Source organism: Artemia sp. Qi Xiang Cuo, chromosome 13, assembly GCF_049724085.1.
Source record: "Artemia sp. Qi Xiang Cuo chromosome 13, ASM4972408v1, whole genome shotgun sequence".
NCBI classification, from domain to species: domain Eukaryota; kingdom Metazoa; phylum Arthropoda; class Branchiopoda; order Anostraca; family Artemiidae; genus Artemia; species Artemia sp. Qi Xiang Cuo.
Window position 1 is genome coordinate 17,782,150 of NC_142806.1, and position 6,565 is coordinate 17,788,714.

The 6,565-nt window shown below is 31.6% G+C and overlaps 1 pseudogene across 1 annotated transcript in view; it reads left to right on the plus strand.

Annotated features, from left to right (window-relative positions):
• Positions 1 to 3,999: 3,999 nt before the first annotated feature.
• The window catches only part of LOC148945031 (exportin-5-like), a 155,699-nt pseudogene continuing 153,133 nt past the window's right edge, over positions 4,000 to 6,565 (plus strand). The window contains exon 1 of the transcript XR_016142679.1: positions 4,000 to 4,230. The product of XR_016142679.1 is annotated as an exportin-5-like (transcript). The remainder of the gene's footprint in view (positions 4,231 to 6,565) is intronic.

The window sequence follows — 6,565 nt, forward strand, 5'->3', positions numbered from 1 at the left end:
GGGTGGAGGCCACTTTTTTGGAGAAGGTGGATCTATTACAGCTTGTTTAGAAAAGTTTCCAGCTTCAGTAATGACATCTTAGGCGTACATCTGAAACATCAGGCATTCAGAATTAGCTTTCCTCATCTCAAAGGTTTACTAACATTTAGAACATTCCTTCATACAGAAAAAGGGGATTTCCCTACGTTGATCTGAGGAATACCCATTGCTCTCCATAAATGTGGACTGGGTGCATTAACGTTTAATTAGTTTGGTTATGTTTATTTTTCTTCTTTTTACAGGATGTCTGTAGTTGCATAACTTGTATTAAAGTCAATTACTTCAGCTATTGAAACCACATTAAATCCCTTGGCATCGCAATCCGATCGACATGATGCATATTTATTTATTGAGGAATTTAAGGTAAAATTTGGAAATTTTTGTTTCGAAAAATATGCAAATTAAAAGTTGTGGTCATCCTAAAAAAAAGTGAACATCTACTCACATGTTCAGCCTGAATAATTTTTGTTTAGCCCCCTAAAAGTCCCTCCCCCTCCCATGTGGAACAAGTCAGCCAAATTTTGAAGTATAATCCTGGTCCCTATAATAATACCACCAACTTACTGTATTAGTTATTATTATATATATTATTATTATATGTATATTATTATATATATTATATATATATATATATTATTATTATATATATATTATTATTATATATATATTATTTTTATATATATATTATTATTATGTATATATATTATTATTATATATATATTATTATTATATATATATTATTATTATATATATATTATTATATATTATATATATATATATATATATATATATATATATATAATATATATATATATATATATATATATATATATATATATATATATATATATATATAATTGAAATATAATTGACAGAGAAATATAATTGACTGCCTTTAAATGAGAAATAATTTGCCGGTTATTAGATTCATCTACTACGAATTGTGTTAATTCAGTATCGGGAATTTATTTTCACCGTAACAGGTTTTTATAAATATGTGCAATATTAGTGCCTTTGCCCTAAGTAAGTGACATGGTCAGGTTTAATTAGAAATGTCACTCTCCATTGAAGGACGGAGGGAGTGATTGATTTTAAAGAATTTTCCGCATCTCTCATGATCTCATCAAGAAACATAGAATCTTATAGTCTATGTCATAAGAGCTATTTAATAGAAAATACTTCATCCTATTTATTTGTAAGACATACAGAAAATGACACATGTTGTCGTTTTCTCTGTGAACTCGAAAAGGTCAAAGAAGCTATTTTTCTATGTTACAATATTACAATTAAGAAAATTTGTGGAGAAATTTTCTACCTTGATGTTTAAACCATTAAAAATTTAGTTTCTGTTCGCGTTGTCTTTATTAACCTTTTGTATTTTACGTGTCACTTTGCCAAGAAACAACTGATTTCTTTTTCATGATTGCGTTAAAATTCAGGCTCTCTAAAAAAATATAATAAGAATTGAAGTTTGCAAAACCCAAGAGTTTTGTCATTCAATGGGGCGTGGTAAACTTAAAAGAGGTAAAACTGGCGCTAGTGCTGAGAAGCAAAATCACCAACGTCATCTATTATTTTGTGATTTTATTCTATTTTTCAGACTAACCTAAACTGTGTCATTCTTATGTTTTATGTACTTAAAAATTTACACCTGAAAGAAAGAGAAAGTAGAATTCAGTCACCAATAGGTCTGCTAGGTTAACGTCAACTAGCCTATTTGATCACGTTGAGAAAATCCACTTCTTAACCTGCCAGGATTTTTCCGAACTAACGAAGATTAACTCTGTGTAGACTGGATTATCACTTAAAGTAACTCTTGAAAGTACAAAATGGTGGTTAATTATCACTCGCGAAAAAGTTAAATTTTAATTTCAACCCTGTAACGTTGCAGATTAATAGTGTCAACTATTCCATTAAAAAGAACTTTTTTCTTTACGTTTTTAGTTAAGTGGTCAGGCGCTATACTGTAAGTGCCGCTCATAGTTTTTAATTATGTTCAAATGATTATTCTTAAATCTTATTCTTCTTGAATAAATCCTCTCGCGTTAATTTGTTTAAAGTTTTTGGATTTCTGTCGAATTCTACTACTGGCAGCTTTGGATCTTTGTCCATAACCGTTTATAAGATACTGAAACATTGGTTAAAATAAAAATTTTACTTGTTATAAATCTGCTCATTATAGGAAAGGCGTGGTTGACACGCCTCTTACACTTGTGTAGATTTTTACTGCCCTACCACTGACATATTTTTTGTGCCGTCTCTTAAAGAAATATTTCTAGGTATTGGGCCAGATAAGGGCCCTGTTTATGCTTCCAATCCTACAGTACCGTTCCAAGGGAATAAAATTATAAGAATACACAGCGGTAACCAGGGTCCCATGCAGTTGGGCTACCCGGTTAGAACATCCCGCCCCCGGAAATTTTCTCCCACTAAGTTTGTTCAAAAAATGTTCGGTTTTATCCTAATCAGTCCTTTTCTGAGAGTAAAATCACGCCATCCTGGTTACTTGTCTTAACCATCGTAAGTAGCCGAAGAAAAGATTTAGCTGACACAGTTTTATTAGCTTGACTGTAGAAAGATGGAGAAGCATTGTTCAATATCTTTTATCGTGTTTATCTTGGAATGAGTTCGGAACAATTTGATAACTTTGCTCTCAGGCTACAATATGCGTATACCCCCTAACTAGATAGTCGCTGTTAATCCCTATCATACACTTGGAGGTCTAAAAAGAATGACTGGATCGTATCCCAACCACTGATCAATTGAAGCATACATTTGTATGAAGGCAACGCCTTGTTATTGTTTTAAAAGTGTAAAAGTAAAAAAATGCATATAAACAAATTTGGATGTGTTTTGTAAAGTTTTTTTGTAGCCTTCCTTTTCCTACCTTTGAACGAAAATCCTGGATTACTTAGTTGCCTTAATTGCCCTGGTTGCCTTAGAGGCAACTGTGAGATTTTATGTTTTTATAAACAAAAACAAAGTTGTAGTTCTAATAAAAAATTTTTCTCGTGACTTGGAGTTTGAGTTGAAACTTTCTGGGACAATTTCGTTGTCCTTATTCGACCCTCACAAAAATTTTGCTGTTGAAAAATTTAATGTAATTCTATTGGATTTTTGTGAAGTATTTTTGTATTAGCATATCATTTTACTCTTTAAGCATATGTAAGAAAAGGAAGACATGTAACAACGCTGTTTTTTACAGGCTGTTTTATATCAAATTTTTACCACGGATGCAATACCTGATTGGCTCTTAAATTTTAAGAACCGGTTTTTTGGAGTTATTGTATACAAATAAACTCTCTGTTTCTCTGCGCTACGTCTTAAGTTTCCAAATAGAATTAATAAGAAATGTAACCTTAGATTATATTTCTATAAAGTTTCTGCTAGGGTTACTCCTCCTTTTTCTATGTTGATTTACAGCCAAAAGCGATTATTCAGTGTCCATTACCCATAGCGATTATCCATTACGCATAATAATATCATAAAAGCATTTATCGAAAGTTAAAGAGTTTACCTTTAGGATATTTGCCCAGTTTCCTCCAGTTGCGTAAACAAGAAATAACGTGCGAGGGTATGAAAAGATTGATTATTTGAATTTTTACAAGCGAAAAGTATCGTCAAATTTATGGAACTAGTTTCCGCTTATTTTTGTTTTGTTTTACGGTCCAGTTCGGCAACACTGTCCAATTGCCCAAGCTTTTTACAAAAATATCTACATAACAACTAAAATAAAATCGTAAACGATCCTGGTATGACCAAACCCAAGATGGGGTTAGGGGGCAAAAGATGTTTTCATTTTTATTTCTTTGGTACTTTAAGTTCCCTCATATAATTCATAAAAAAAAAGCAAGTTAGATTTTTTTTTTTTTTTTTTAGTTTTACCTTTTTGGAATCCGCCCCCTTTTTTGTTTTAATTTAAAGCCAACACCAATTATTTTATTTTTTAAATATGATTGCGCCATGGAGCTACTCAATGGAAAGATTGAAAATATAGCCAGGGAGCCTAGTTATCTCAAAGATGGAATTGGTCGTCTCGTTGTTGAAATGGCGAAACGCGAATGGCGACAGCAGTGGCCTACGTTTCTATCAGAAATATTTGAGGGCTGTGATATGCCTCACCATGATTTCAAAGTTGAAGTTTCTTTACTTGTTCTTCTTCGGCTCTCTGAAGATATAGGCCCACTTGAGGTTAGTATTACCGACTTGCATCCAAACATAGTTAAATTAAAATCTATAAAAAATAGAAAAAAACACTTTCTGTGGAAATTGCAGAATGTTCTTTATTGGTTCTTCTTCGGCCATCCTAAATTTTAGGCTCACAGAAGACTTGTAATACCGATCTGGGTCCTAATGTAGTCTCAAAAATCGATGGGCTTATCGAAAATGCTCAGAATTTTAGGAGTTGGGAATAGAGACCAAGGCCCGTAAAAACTTAGTGTCACAGACAGTGCAGCCTTATCCAAATAATAAGAATAACAAAAAAAAAATTAAGAAGAAGAAAAATTTTGAGAAACTTTCACTTAAAGGTCTAAAGTTTATTCTGAAAGTATGCAGATTATTTTTTTTTTTGTCAAACTTTTATTATTAATATTGTAAAATAGATACGACCAGACTAGTATACTGAACATAGGCTAGTTTTAATAATATATACAAGGATACCTGTTTTGTCATTTTGGCAAAAGAACTCTTTTGGCTTCGGCCAATTGTAAGGAACGCAAAATTCAAGACAAAAAATAAAGCATAAATACAGCTGATATTCTTATTTCGTTGCTGTTAAGCCTAAAGCTCGTATTTGACATTTATAAGCTTCTGAAATAATTACCAGAGACCCTCTGCTAAGCCGTATTCAAAGATGAATCAGCACGGTAATATATGTTCAGTTAGACTTCAATCCCGTCGATCTACATTATCCTGCTGATCTTCCTTTGATGTCAGATTTTTTGCGGTCTTTTGAGGCCAGTGGTTTTTAGAAATTACCTCATAAAAGGGGTAGAGGGTATTTTCTGGCGTTATTTGAAAAACATTCAGAAATTAAATTTAAGAAACAGGTTATTTCCTACTGAAATTAAGGAGCAATATTAAAACTTAAAACGAAGAGATGTTATTCCGTATATGAGGGGGCTGCCCCTTCCTCAATTTCCTCAGTTGTTCTCTACTTTTGGGGGTGGCGTGAAAAGCAGAGTTGCAAAATCCTGTAATAAAAGATTGTCCAGCAGGAGTTAGGTATTTAAAAAAATGGCTAAAAGTGAAATGTTCTTATAAATTTTTAAAATTTAAATCATTTGACCCATCAGAACCCTGGTTTTTGTTTTGACATCGTTAATTTTATTCAAAAAGCTTAAAAAATTTAAACTTCCAATTAAAATTTATTTAACTCTATTTAACTTTAAATGTTGACTTAGTGAAGTCACTCCATGATTTTTCCCTCAGTTGACTTAGTGAAGAGCAATGTGTACTCCATGATTTCTTTTCCCTATAACAAATTATAAAACTAGCATACAAAACAAAAGTATAAAACTTGTGGAAATGTCAGATACGAGCTTTACAGGGATAATCTCGGTTTCTGTAATTAGCGGAGATTATTACAATTATTTTTACAACTTCATTACTCGGTTTTATATATATATATATATATATATATATATATATATATATATATATATATATATATATATATATATATATATATATATATATATATATATATATATATATATATATATATATATATATATATATATATATATATATATATATATATATATACATACATATATATCTTCCTTTAAACTAATTGGTTCATCTTTTTGTAACAATGCTGGTATTGCTCACACGTTTAATAGGGATCAGAAATGTTTGGGCACCGAAAGTGTGTTCCGGTTAATATGGAAATGTTGCTTTTGAGCAGAGTTTAGGAAGCCTATGTTTTTCTGCTGTCTGCCATTTTGCTTAATGAATCTATCCAGATGAGCGGAATGCTCATATATATATATTTGTGTCAGTGTAAGGATAAGCGGTTGGGCAGTATATACTGTCTGTAGTCTCGATTCTACTATGCCAGAACTAAAATTTCTGTAAAAAAGCCTCAGTAGATTAATCTTATTTTTGCAAGATGGGCTAAAAGAATAATTCATTTGCCTTTTCAGATAATAACTTTTTTGAATGTGATAAGCTTCTTGTCGGAAAGTCCTTTTGAGTCCATGTGACATCATAACAAAAATTTAGTTTATAAAAAGAAGGAAAGTCACCGAGCAACTCCAGCAAGAATTTTGCAGAATTACTAGAAGTATCATATAAGTGTCGCAAAACTACCTTGAAAAATAGTCTCTTTGCTTGCATAATGCCATTAAAGGAACTATATTTACCCCTTTAGTTGATAGATAAACATTTTGTGCGTTTGACCCGTCAGAAAAACAGGGATCACTACGGTATATTGCTATTTTTCAGCCAAGTTGCTTTTTAAATCTCGGAGCCTATTTAGGGTTTTTTGTTCTCGGACAAAATCATTCGACATGGATATTCA